Source organism: Pseudophryne corroboree, chromosome 8 (genome assembly GCF_028390025.1).
Source record: "Pseudophryne corroboree isolate aPseCor3 chromosome 8, aPseCor3.hap2, whole genome shotgun sequence".
NCBI classification, from domain to species: Eukaryota; Metazoa; Chordata; class Amphibia; order Anura; family Myobatrachidae; genus Pseudophryne; species Pseudophryne corroboree.
Window position 1 is genome coordinate 175,828,834 of NC_086451.1, and position 13,827 is coordinate 175,842,660.

The following is a 13,827-nucleotide window of genomic DNA, read 5'->3' on the forward strand; positions in this document are numbered from 1 at the left end:
AATTGCACATATAAAGGCATTTCATAATATAAAAATAAGCAACATGGTGATTAAAAATAATAATAAAATAAGCAACAAGGTGGTTTAAAAAATAACAGAAAATATATAATCTATATACAGATTAACCTATAATCTTTCAATCAATACCTCATATCTATAATCACATATACATAATTCAGAGACTCAGCACTAAGGATCCCCATTTACTTATATAAAACCTTTTAGGGTAACATAAATCCATGCCACTACTAAAGCAGTTCTTGTGGCGCAGGGGAAACATCACCTGCACTCTATGCAACTAGTCCCATGTTCGAATCCAACCTGCTCAGCTTAACATCCATATTATTTATTTACTTTTAATGGGATCATTCTATCAATTCATTTTTACCTTTAATTTTTGTTAATATTATTTCTATATTTCATTATTTTAACCCCTGGAATAATTACATTGCTGTTTAAACAACAAAAAGAATTGAAGAAAAAATAAATATTAAACAGACAATTTAAGGATTCGAAGATTTAAATATTTAAAGATTTTAAAATTTAAAACAGGGAGGGGGGGGGGGGAGGGAGGGTGGCCTTTTGGGAGAAGGAGGGGAAAAAAATAAAAATAGAAAAAAAAATATATATATAGAACCAAGAGAAAGTGTAAAAAGAGGATGGAGGAAGAAATCTGATGTTCATCATTACTAGTGGATTTTACTAAGGAACTTTAAAGGAATACACACAACAGGATTATACAGTTTCATCCTAAGAGGAAAGCTGTTTCCAAAATAGCTACTTCTAATAATTTTGTTTATTTATTAAACATACAATAAATGGATATTCAATAAATAATATATTAGGTAAATCAATAGATAAAATCTTCAGAGACTGCCAATGTTGTTCAGTTCGATGCTCTCATTCAGACCATCAGGTGTAAGGGTACCCAAAGAAAAAATCCAAAATGCCTCCCTTGTCAAGTAAAGGAGATTCAACTGAGGCAGCACAAGGGAACTCTCATCTGGGGACAACAACTGCAGGGAGAACACATATTTTCAGATGAACATGGGAGGGCAGAAGGCTGCCTAATACTGAAGCACCCCCAAACAACAAACCAAATGCAACAACTAGTACAAGCATTCCTGGGGGAAGGCCTGCAGCAGATGGATTTGCATATGGTGATGTCATCCAAGCAGTGGGTCAAAGTTGGCTTCAACCCTCGTCTGCATATGAAAAGAGAAAAGGGGCGTGCAGGGCATGGCGGCCTTTTGCGGCGCTTGGATGACCCCTAGTTCGCATTAAACACCTCCACCCTACTTCGGTGTGGGGCTCATGTTGGCTATGCCCCAGCCCCTGAAGCATTCAAGCTGATTACTTGCAGCAGCTGGGCACTGTAATAGCTCCAGAGCTGCTCTGTAAGGCAACTAAAAGGGTGTGGGCCCTGCAGCACTACCTGTAGTTCGCATTGTGCGTTGGAAGGCACAAAGTAAGCAGACGGGAGAAGTCAAGATAGTGCGCAAGGGCATAGAAGGGAGTGGCTCAAGAAAAGAGAAGTGTAAACAGACAGCAAACTAGGCTGGAGACAGACATGAGACAAAGAGATCTGAATTATACGAGAGCCGACCAGGGGAAACACAAATTATGCAGTCAAGTTTCCCACATTTGGGGAAATCGCAGGAGCAGCACACCCAGAGTGCAATTGGTGAGCCTTGCCCTGGGAGAAGCACCTTCATGATCATAGTATCTTACCTAGCAGGTAAGAAGGAGTTGGGCTAGAGCTGGGGAGGGTCGCTGCTCGGGCACCCCCCTGTCAAGTGAAGGAGATCCAACTGAGGCAGCACAAGGGAACTCTCGAAAGAAGAACAAGGCTAGAGGAAGATCTGAGACAAAGAAATCTGACTTTTACCAGAGCTGACCAGAGGAAAGCACAAACACAGTCCCCCACTACCACAAATAATGCTGTCAAGTTTACCACATTTGGGGAAATAACAGGGGTCAGCATACCCAGAATGCAATGAATGAACCTCACCCTGGGAGAACAATCTTCATGACCATGGTATCTCCTATGCAAAATAAGTATGATTTGGGATAGGGCTGGGGAGGGCCGCTGCTCAGGCACATCTCTGTCAAGTAAAGGAGATTCAACTGAGGCAGCACAAGGGAACTCTCATCTGGGGACAACAACTGCAGGAGGTACACATATTTTCAGATGAACATGGGAGGGCAGACGGCTGCCTAATACTGAAGCACCCCCAAACAACAAACCAAATGCAACAACTAGTGCAAGCATTCCTGGGGGAAGGCCTGCAGCAGATGGATTTGCATATGGTGATGTCATCCAAGCAGTGGGTCAAAGTTGGCTTCAACCCTCGTCTGCATATGAAAAGAGAAAATTGGCATGCAGGGCATGGCGGCCTTTTGCGGCGCTTGGATGACCCCTAGTTCGCATTAAACACCTCCACCCTCCTTCGGTGTGGGGCTCATGTTGGCTATGCCCCAGCCCCTGAAGCATTCAAGCTGATTTCTTGCAGCAGCTGGGCACTGTAACAGCTCCAGAGCTGCTCTGTAAGGCAAGTAAAAGGGTGTGGGCCCTGCAGCACTACCTGTAGTTCGCATTGTGCGTTGGAAGGCAAAAAGTAAGCAGACGGGAGAAGTCAGGATAGTGCGCAAGGGCATAGAAGGGAGCGGCTCAAGAAAAGAGAAGTGGAAACAGACAGCAAACTAGGCTGGAGAGAGACCTGAGACAAAGACATCTGAATTATACGAGAGCCGACCAGGGGAAACACAAATTATGCAGTCAAGTTTCCCGCATTTGGGGAAATCACAGGGGCAGCACACCCAGAGTGCGATGGGTGAGCCTTGCCCTGGTAGAAGCACCTACATGATCATAGTATCTCACCTGGCAGGTAAGTAGGAGTTGGGCTAGAGCTGGGGAGGGTCGCTGCTCGGGCACCCCCCTGTCAAGTGAAGGAGATCCAACTGAGGCAGCACAAGGGAACTCTCGAAAGAAGAACAAGGCTAGAGGAAGATCTGAGACAAAGAAATCTGTCTTTTACCAGAGCTGACCAGAGGAAAGCACAAACACAGTCCCCCACTACCACAAATAATGCAGTCGAGTTTCCAACATTTGGGGAAATCACAGGGGTCAGCATACCCAGAATGCAATGAATGAACCTCACCCTGGGAGAACAATCTTCATGACCATGGTATCTCCTATGCAAAATAAGTATGATTTGGGATAGGGCTGGGGAGGGCCGCTGCTCAGGCACATCTCTGTCAAGTAAAGGCGATTCAACTGAGGCAGCACAAGGGAACTCTCATCTGGGGACAACAACTGCAGGGAGAACACATATTTTCAGATGAACATGGGAGGGCAGAAGGCTGCCTAATACTGAAGCACCCCCAAACAACAAACCAAATGCAACAACTAGTGCAAGCATTCCTGGGGAAGGCCTGCAGCAGATGGATTTGCATATGGTGATGTCATCCAAGCAGTGGGTCAAAGTTGGCTTCAACCCTCGTCTGCATATGAAAAGAAAAAAGGGATGTGCAGGGCATGGCGGCCTTTTGCGGCGCTTGGATGACCCCTAATTCGCATTAAACATCTCCACCCTCCTTCGGTGTGGGGCTCATGTTGGCTATGCCCCAGCCCCTGAAGCATTCAAGCTGATTTCTTGCAGCAGCTGGGCACTGTAACAGCTCCAGAGCTGCTCTGTAAAGCATGTAAAAGGGTGTGGGCCCTGCAGCACTACCTGTAGTTTGCATTGTGCGTTGGAAGGCACAAAGTAAGCAGACAGGAGAGGTCAGAATAGTGCGCAAGGGCATAGAAGGGAGCGGCTCAAGAAAAGAGAAGTGGAAACAGACAGCAAACTAGGCTGGAGAGAGACCTGAGACAAAGAGATCTGAATTATACGAGAGCCGACCAGGGGAAACACAAATTATGCAGTCAAGTGTCCCACATTTGGGGAAATCGCAGGAGCAGCACACCCAGAGTGCAATGGGTGAGCCTTGCCCTGGGAGAAGCACCTACATGATCATAGTATCTCACCTGGCAGGTAAGTAGGAGTTGGGCTAGAGCTGGGGAGGGTCGCTGCTCGGGCACCCCCCTGTCAAGTGAAGGAGATCCAACTGAGGCAGCACAAGGGAACTCTCGAAAGAAGAACAAGGCTAGAGGAAGAAATGAGACAAAGAAATCTGACTTTTACCAGAGGAAAGCACAAACACAGTCCCCCACTACTACAAATAATGCAGTCAAGTTTCCCACATTTGGGGAAATCACAGGGGTCAGCATACCCAGAATGCAATGAATGAACCTCACCCTGGGATAACAATCTTCATGACCATGGTATCTCCTATGCACGATAAGTATGATTTGGGATAGGGCTGGAGAGGGCCGCTGCTCAGGCACATCTCTGTCAAGTAAAGGAGATTCAACTGAGGCAGCACAAGGGAACTCTCATCTGGGGACAACAACTGCAGGGAGAACACATATTTTCAGATGAACATGGGAGGGCAGAAGGCTGCCTAATACTGAAGCACCCCCAAACAACAAACCAAATGCAACAACTAGTGCAAGCATTCCTGGGGGAAGGCCTGCAGCAGATTGATTTGCATATGGTAATGCCATCCAAGCAGTGGGTCAAAGTTGGCTTTAACCCTCGTCTGCATATGAAAAGAGAAAAGGGGCGTGCAGGGCATGGCGGCCTTTTGCGGCGCTTGGATGACCTCTAGTTCGCATTAAACACCTCCACCCTCCTTCGGTGTGGGGCTCATGTTGGCTATGCCCCAGCCCCTGAAGCATTCAAGCTGATTTCTTGCAGCAGCTGGGCACTGTAACAGCTCCAGAGCTGCTCTGTAAGGCAAGTAAAAGGGTGTGGGCCCTGCAGCACTACCTGTAGTTTGCATTGTGCATTGGAAGGCACAAAGTAAGCAGACGGGAGAAGTCAGGATAGTGCGCAAGGGCATAGAAGGGAGCGGCTCAAGAAAAGAGAAGTGGAAACAGACAGCAAACTAGGCTGGAGAGCTCTTCTGTCTATATTTTGCAAACCTGCTCTTGTCCTCTCCAGCTGCTCCATGTAGATTTGACGTCTGGAAAGGTGCATAACCTACTGACAAGCAGGCACACTCCTGCATGAGTTTTCTCTCTCACTAGCTGGATGATACACAATCATTTGCATGTGCTCCACCTCCGACACACGACCCACCCAACCACCCAGTGACCAGAGCCACCCACAAGCCAACTGGCTCCGTGACTTAATTTGCACAGTGCAGTCATCCAGGCAGCATGTCCTTCTCAATGGAATAATCTCTGGTTCCATGGAATCTTCCGCATTGGAATGCTGCGGAACAAAAAGGATTTAAACATTCAGCTTGCTAGCATTCAATGTACCTGCGGCTTGGCTCTAGCACATGGGTCTTCATCCTGTGGCCCTCCAGCTGCTGTGAAACTACACATCCCAGCATGCCCTGCCACAGTTTTGCTATTAAGGTATGCTAAAACTGAGGCAGGGCATGCTGGTATATGTAGTTCCACAGCAGCTGGAGGGTCGCAGGTTGAAGACCCATGTTCTAGCATGCCTGTTCTATGATGCATGTTCCGTGATGTCACAATCAGCTTGGAATGGGGTATCTAGCAGGCATTTGCTGACAGCCACTTGAGAGAGACACACATCAGGAGATGCAGCATATCGGAGGTCTTCGATGCCTTTCCAGCAAATGCACACCACCTGCTGCTGGTCTGGACACAAAACAATGCCCACAATCGAAGTCCCAAAATGCCCAACTACAGGATTCATGTAAGTAGTGAATTTAGGAATGAATTTAGAAGTAGGAAATTAAGTTAGTTCACAAGTACATTCAAATTCAGATCTAAAGTCTAGGTAGGCCTCACGTCCTGGCAGCCCCCAGCATTTAAAAATGCCTTGATTAGAGGTAGGGAATTAAATGGAGATAAGAAGTAGACGCAAAATAAGACTCCACAGAGCAGTTATCAGGTGTCTTTATCAATTGTTGCATTTAAAAAATCAAGCAATTAGGGAACACAATGTTGCAACAATGTAACCCTATTTGCAAAATAGTACTAAATAAGTTTGTCGATGTAAGACATTTGCAAAGGCACATTTAAAACACGCTGGAAAATGCAACTGAATCTGTTTTTGGAGGCTAGAATAGGAAATGTGCATCGGTCCAACAAGAACTGAAAGCTCTTCTACCATCTTCCTTTTCTGAAAAGCCATTTAATATATGGTTCCCAGATAGGGGACATATCAGATATTGCCTTTCAAAAGCAGCAAATATCATACCACTTCTATTGCCATCAAAGATAAACATTGATTGTTTTCAGATATTGGATTGAAAAAGCAGTCTTTATTGACATAAAGAAGCAAAAAAACATACATAAACATTACACACATAAGTACTGTGTTGCAGCACAGATAAAACACAATACAAATGCTGTCGGTATAGTACAGTTCAAGAACTACAGCACAGGCCAGCCTACACTATAAATCATGAACTGCACTATACATTTAAACTATACAATAATACAACAGTTAATAAGGCTATGTGTGTGGAGTGTAAGAGGGTGAGGGAATCACAAGCCCGAAGCTTTATTGAAAGACAGACACATATAAAGGGAGGATTAATAAATACAAAGATATCCTTTACTATAGAATGTAGTCCAATCCGGTCTTTCAACTCTTCCACAACTGAAAAACGGATAGTGTTCCCAAGCCTTCCATCCTGGAATATCTTCAGTCTCTCGCCAATGAAGAAAACAATCCCTCCAGCAGACTCTTCAACCACGATACAAGATCACAGCCAAAAGTGCGAGAAGCAACTACACTTGCGTTTAACCAAAATGGCTAAAACTTAGTGAAGGAAAGTGCAGTGCACCAAAACATAAGCTGACACAATCATGGAGAATGCGCCAGCATATATGCTCTTCTATCTATATTTTGCAAACCTGCTCTTGTCCCCTCCAGCTGCTCCATGTAGATTTGACGCCTGGCAAGGTGCATAACCCACTGACAAGCAGGCACACTCCTGCATGAGTTTTCACTCTCACTAGCTGGATGATACACATTCATTTGCATGTGCTCCACCTCCGACACACCGCCCACCCAACCCCCCAGTCACCAGAGCCACCCACAAGCCAACTGGCTCCGTGATTTAATTTGCACAGTGCAGTCATCCAGGCAGCATGTCCTTCTCAATGGAATAATCTCTGGTTCCATGGAATCTTCCGCATTGGAATGCTGCGGAACAAAAATGATTTAAACATTCAGCTTGCTAGCATTCAATGTACCTGCGGCTTGGCTCTAGCACATGGGTCTTCATCCTGTGGCCCTCCAGCTGCTGTGAAACTACACATCCCAGCATGCCCTGCCACAGTTTTGCTATTAAGGTATGCTAAAACTGAGGCAGGGCATGCTGGTATATGTAGTTCCACAGCAGCTGGAGGGTCGCAGGTTGAAGACCCATATTCTAGCATGCCTGTTCTATGATGCATGTTCCGTGATGTCACAATCAGCTTGGAATGGGGTGTCTAGCATGCATTTGCTGACAGCCACTTGAGGGAGACACACATCAGGAGATGCAGCATATCGGAGGTCTTCGATGCCTTTCCAGCAAATGCACACCACCAGCTGCTGGTCTGGACACAAAACAATGCCCACAATTGAAGGCTCAAAATGCCCAACTACAGGATTAATGTAAGTAGTGAATTTAGGAATGAATTTAGAAGTAGGAAATTAAGTTAGTTCACAAGTACTTTCAAATTCAGATCTAAAGTCTAGGTAGGCCTCACGTCCTGGCAGCCCCCAGCATTTAAAAATGCCTTGATTAGAGGTAGGGAATTAAATGTAGATAAGAAGTAGACACAAAATAAGACTCCACAGAGCAATTATCAGGTGTCTTTATCAATTGTTGCATTTAAAAAAATCAAGCAATTAGGGAACACAATGTTGCGACAATGTAACCCTATTTGCAAAATAGTACTAAATAAGTTTGTCGATGTAAGACATTTGCAAAGGCGCAAACAAAACACGCTGGAAAATGCAACTGAATCTGTTTTTGGAGGTTAGAATAGATGCAGGATCAAGTAGCTCAATGGGTAGGGTATTTGATTAGAATTCAACAGGTTATAGGTTTGAATCCTGGGTATGATAGTTTGAGGTGTTATTTAATAAAGTATGGTTATATATTAGTCACACATGGCTTACTTGTACAAATGGCATGTCACCAGTTAGTGCTGACTGCTGATATGCCATTTGCACAAACACGCCATGTGTGACTGTATATGCATTTAAGGAGGGCACCCCGGCAATACCACAAACCATTGAGTGTCAAGTATACTAGATATATCTTCATATCTCATGTGCTTTCTCTGAGACCAATCTTGTTATGCCCCTTCCCCACAAGGCATGCGCCTTTTGTCCATATTGCAAAAATGGGGAGGGGGGGGGGGGGGCATATAATTATCTGTCACAGGGCACCAAAAAGTCTAGTTATGGCTCTGGTATGTATTATGTAATCTGGCAGACCATATCTCCAACACTGGCTGGTTGGAATAGAAATCCGGTTATCTATGTGAGCAAATGACCATCAACGATTTACTCTCAAACACTAGAAAATGGACAAAAATGGTCCCTCAAACAAATTGGTTAAATTTTGGGTTTAACCAATTTGTGTAATGACCATTTTTGACCACTTTTCTAGTGTTTGGGAGCAAATGGTTAATTGACATTTGCTTCTATACATTACCAGATTTTCATTCCATCCATCCAGACTGGATAGATAGCCTGACAGATAATTGTGTAGTGTACGCCCAGGATAACTGTCAGTTGTGCTTTCTTTTATGACGGCACATCCAGAGCAAGCACTGCCCACTCATGCATAGTTGTCAACTGATGTGAAGTTCCAGGGGGCAATCTCAGTTATAAAGAAAAGTATCTGGAAATTGTCCCTAGTTTAAAAAAAAAATAAAAAAAAATTGATCAACTCCATTTATTTAGTATGATATCCCAGGTGATAGGATGCCGGCAGTCAGAACAACTATACCATACCCAGGATTCAAACCTATAACTACCATACCCAGGATTCAAACCTATAACCTGTTGAATTCTAATCAAACACCCTACCTATTGAGCTATTTGATCCTGCATAAAAATTGTGAACATTATATGAAGCTATTGGTACTTTGAAAAAAAAAGTATCAGCATTACAACGCAGCAGATCCATGCAGTTTGCAGCCACACACTACATGTATCTGCTCAGCCACAATGCTGATTATTTCTTCACAAAGTACAAGGTGAGCTCCAAACAGAATTCTCTAGCTTAGAATTATGCCAAACCTAGAAGTCGGGCCCCCCACCCTGGGATCCCCCAGAGGGAGGCCTGCACCGTCATGCGGCAGGCTTGTCCGTTTTGGAAGCAGGCTGATGGGCAGCCCAGGCTTGCTTCAGTCTGGGCTTGTCAGGTCTGGAAGCATGAGCTTGCTTTGGGTATGCCTGACCTTGGGTACGCTTTACCTTGAGGATGAAAGGGCCAAGGGAAAGTACTTTTAGCCTTCTGCGTGGTAGGAGTCATACTAGGTAGGCAAGCTGTTTTAGCAGTAGCCAGATCAGCTACAATCTTATTGAGGTCTTCTCCAAAGAGAGTGTCTCCCTTGAAAGGAAGCACCTCCAGGGTTTTCTTGGAATCCATATCCACCGACCAGGATCTCAACCAGCTGTATAAAGTATTACCTTGGAACTGGCTCTCCACTCCCCATTATCTGGTTATCATGGCTTCCTCCGCCAGTGTCCAGACTCGCTTGCTGAAGCTCGGCCACTTCTTCCTAGCAGCAGGCTCCTGAATCACTGGGCAGCAGAGGTGCTTGGGAGCCGGAAGGGGGCGGAGCAATCAGGCAGGCAGTTGCAGTGCTGCCCAGCTATCTGTGGTGTGAGAAGAAGCAGGGGCACCCCACCGCTGGCAGTGCTGCAGCTAGCGGTGGTGGCAGCGGCGAGGCTGCTGGGCTGGGTCTTTAAAAAGGTGGAAAGAAGGGTGTTACGGCATGGAATGTACAAACTGCGAGACCCTGCTGGTAGCGCCTTTGTCTATTTAGTAGGAAGGGCACGTAAAAGCCGGAGGGCAATGGAGGAAGCCCCTTTAGGGCTGGAGCCCGGCGGCAACTGACTCCGTTGTCTCTGGCAGTTCCGCCCCTGCACTAGAGGAATGGTCAAGAACATGGCAACATTTAATGCCAAAAAATGCAAAATCATACACGTCTCAAAAATACAAAGGCTAACTATAATATTAAGGGCATTATAATGGCAAGAGGAAAGCTATCTAAGTATTACTATTTCAGGTGAGCAATGTAACAAAGCAATAGGAAAGGCAAGTCAGATGCTTGTTTGCATAGGTAAAGAACCAGTAGCAGAAAAAAGTAATACAGGTTGAGTATCCCATATTCAAATATTCCGAAATACGGAATATTCCGAAATACGGACTTTTTTGAGTGAGACTGAGATAGTGAAACCTTTGTTTTTTGATGGCTCAGTGTACACAAACTTTGTTTAATACTCAAAGTTATTAAAAATATTGTATTAAATGAACTTCAGACTGTGTGTATAAGGTGTATATGACACATAAATGAATTCTGTGAATGTACACACACTTTGTTTAATGCACAAAGTTATAAAAAATATTGGCTAAAATGACCTTCAGGCTGTGTGTATATGGTATATATGAAACATAAATGCATTCTGTGCTTAGATTTAGGTCCCATCACCATAATATCTCGTTATGGTATGCAATTATTCCAAAATACAGAAAAATCCGATATCCAAAATTCCTCTGGTCCCAAGCATTTTGGATAAGGGATACTCAACCTGTAATGCCACTGTATAGGTCCTTGGTACAGCCACATTTAGAATCCTGTGTTCAGTTCCAGAAGCCATATCTCAAGCGCCTTGAGTCCTGTTGGAGAAAGAGCACTATATAAATAAATAGTATCAAAATTTGTTTCACGGCACCCCTAGGCCAAAGTTTTTTTTATTGAGAAATTCAGAAAAAAATATAAAATTAAGTAAATTGTGTTTATAGCATGTCATTCTTAGGTTCAGTTATGTTGTGAGGGAATGGTTTTGCCAATTTAATAAAGTATAAATAATTTTAATTGGTCCTGGACCACCAAACTATGCTACCAGTGCAAGAACCCCAGTTTGGAAACTACTGCCATAAAATAAACCTTTTTTGTTTTTTTTAAACTACATGTAATACACCTTAGATCTCAGTTCCTAAAAGGTTTTAAACCCTTGCATACAGTAAACTACACATATTTAAAAATCCTACACCGGGCACAAGTGCTCACGGGCCAATTTCATGGCAGTCTCGGATAGGAGGGCATTGTGGATTCACCAAGGGAATGCTGATGCTGACTCCAAGAAGCCTCTTCAAGATCGCAGGAGCAGAGTCCTCTGCTTCTGCCAAATCCACTGCATGACGCTGGGGCTCTCTTGCAGGAGCCCACACCAGTGGGGGGGCACGTCTAAAACTCTTCAGTCAGTTCTGGATTCATTCGGACCTGGACTCGTGGGTTTTACAAATAGTGTCCCAAGGGTACAAACTGGGGTTTCAAGAAGTTCCCCCTCACCAATTGTTCAAATCAGCCTTAGTCAGCAGGGAGAAGGTTTTTATTCAAGCCTCTTCGTGGTCCCGAAGCCGGACAGCTCAGTCAGACCAATCTTAAATCTGAAATCCCTTAATTTCTACCTAAAGAAATTCAATTTCAAGATGGAATCTCTCAGGGTAGTGATCTCCAGTCCGGGGGATAAAGGAGATTTCATGGTTTTGGTAGACATAAAGGATGCCTACTTACATGTTCCCATTTAGCCACTGCATCAAGCTACCTGAGGTTTGCAATTCAGGATTGTCATTACCAATTTCAGACGTTGCCGTTTGGTCTGTCCACGGCTCCGAGGATTTTCACCAGGGTGATGGCGGAAATGATGGTTCTCCTTCGCAAGCAAGGAGTCACAATTATCCCGTACTTGGATGATCTCCTGATAAAGGACGCGATCCCGGTACCAGTTGGTGCAAAACATCTACTCTCCCTGACAGTTCTTTAACAACATGGTTGGCTCCTAAACTTGCCAAAATCGCAGTTGGTCCTAATGACGCGGTTGTTGTTTTTGGGAGTGATACTGGACACAGAAGAGGTTTTCTTCTAGTGGAATGGCTCTGGAGATCCAGAGTCTGGTCAAACAAATTCTGAAACCAGCAAGAGTGTTAATCCATCAATGCATTCGGTTGCTGGGGAAGATGGTTGCGGCCTACGAGGCCATTCAGTTTGGCAGGCTCCATGCCAGAGTGTTCCAGTGGGACCTGTTGGACAAGTGGTCCGGATCCCACCTACACATGCACCGGAGGATAATCCTGTCTTCCAAGACCAGAATCTCACTCCATTGGTGGCTGCACAGTTCTCACCACCTAGAGGGGCGATGGTTTGGGATCCAGGAAGGGATCCTAGGGACCACGGATGCAACCCTCCGAGGCTGGGGAGCAGTCACACAGGGGGAAAACATCCAAGGAAGATGGTCAAGTCAGGAAAGTTGTCTCCACATAAATGTTCTGGAGTTAAGGGCCATTTAATAACTGCAGACACAGTACGCACTGGGACGGGTGCCCAGCATCCTCTACGGAATAAGAGAAAAGGATTTACCAGTAGATATTAAAATCCTATTTTCTCTAACGTCCTAGAGGATGCTGGGGACTCCGTAAGGACCATGGGGATAGACGGGCTCCGCAGGAGACATGGGCACTTTAAGAAAGACTTTAGTTCTGGGTGTGCACTGGCTCCTCCCTCTATGCCCCTCCTCCAGACCTCAGTTTGATACTGTGCCCAGTGGAGACTGGGTGCTTTTCAGGAGCTCTCCTGAGCTTTCTGACAGAAAGTATTTTGTTAGGTTTTTAATTTTCAGGGAGCACTGCTGGCAACAGACTCCCTCATCGAGGGACTGAGGGGAGAGAAGCAGCCCTACTCTCTGAGTTGCAAGGTCCTGCTTCTTAGGCTACTGGACACCATTAGCTCCAGAGGGATTGGTACGCAGGATCTCACCCTCGCCGTCCGTCCCAGAGCCGCGCCGCCGTCCCCCTCGCAGAGCCGGAAGATAGAAGCCGGGTGAGTATGAGAAGAAAAGAAGACTTCAGAGGCTGCAGAAGACTTCATGATCTTCACTGAGGTAACGCACAGCACTGTGTGCCTTTGCTCCCATACACCTCACATACTCCGGTCACTGTAAGGGTGCAGGGCGCAGGGGGGGCGCCCTGGGCAGCAATATAAACCTCTTTCGCAAAAATATAACATATATACAGCTGGGCACTGTATAAATGTATGAGCCCCCACCAATTTTACAGTTTAAGCGGGACAGAAGCCCGCCTCCGAGGGGGCGGGGCTTCTCCCTTAGCACTCACCAGCGCCTTTTTTTCTCCACAGCACCGCTGAGAGGAAGCTCCCCGGACTCTACCCTGCTTATACCACGTTAGACAAGAGGGTTGAAAAGAGGGGGGGGGGCACATAATTCGCAAATTACATACAGCAGCACTACTGGGCAAACATTAAGTTACTGTTTTATTCCTGGGTTATATAGCGCTGGGGTGTGTGCTGGCATACTCCCTCTCTGTCTCTCCAAAGGGCCTTGTGGGGAAACTGTCTTCAGAAAAAGCATTCCCTGTGTGTGTGGTGTGTCGGTACACGTGTGTCGACATGTCTGAGGAAGAAGGCTATATTAGAGAGGAGCGGGAGCAAATGAATGTGGTTTCTCTGCCGACAGCTGATTGGATGGATATGTGGAATGTTTTAAA

The 13,827-nt window shown here is 45.4% G+C and overlaps 6 non-coding genes across 6 annotated transcripts; all 6 read right to left on the reverse strand.

Moving 5' to 3' along the window:
- Window positions 1-1,583: 1,583 nt before the first annotated feature.
- On the reverse strand, window positions 1,584-1,746 carry LOC134953601 (U1 spliceosomal RNA). Its single transcript, XR_010185672.1, has one exon. It is a non-coding gene; the product is annotated as a U1 spliceosomal RNA (small nuclear RNA).
- Window positions 1,747-1,898: 152 nt separating this feature from the next.
- LOC134951297 (U1 spliceosomal RNA) lies at window positions 1,899-2,062 on the reverse strand. Its single transcript, XR_010184064.1, has one exon. It is a non-coding gene; the product is annotated as a U1 spliceosomal RNA (small nuclear RNA).
- Window positions 2,063-2,733: 671 nt separating this feature from the next.
- On the reverse strand, window positions 2,734-2,896 carry LOC134953497 (U1 spliceosomal RNA). The gene has a single exon (XR_010185600.1). It is a non-coding gene; the product is annotated as a U1 spliceosomal RNA (small nuclear RNA).
- A 152-nt stretch (window positions 2,897-3,048) lies between these two features.
- Window positions 3,049-3,212, reverse strand: LOC134950813 (U1 spliceosomal RNA). The gene has a single exon (XR_010183666.1). It is a non-coding gene; the product is annotated as a U1 spliceosomal RNA (small nuclear RNA).
- Window positions 3,213-3,882: 670 nt separating this feature from the next.
- On the reverse strand, window positions 3,883-4,045 carry LOC134952598 (U1 spliceosomal RNA). Its single transcript, XR_010185088.1, has one exon. It is a non-coding gene; the product is annotated as a U1 spliceosomal RNA (small nuclear RNA).
- Window positions 4,046-4,187: 142 nt separating this feature from the next.
- On the reverse strand, window positions 4,188-4,351 carry LOC134951643 (U1 spliceosomal RNA). Its single transcript, XR_010184345.1, has one exon. It is a non-coding gene; the product is annotated as a U1 spliceosomal RNA (small nuclear RNA).
- Between the last annotated feature and the right edge of the window lie 9,476 nt (window positions 4,352-13,827).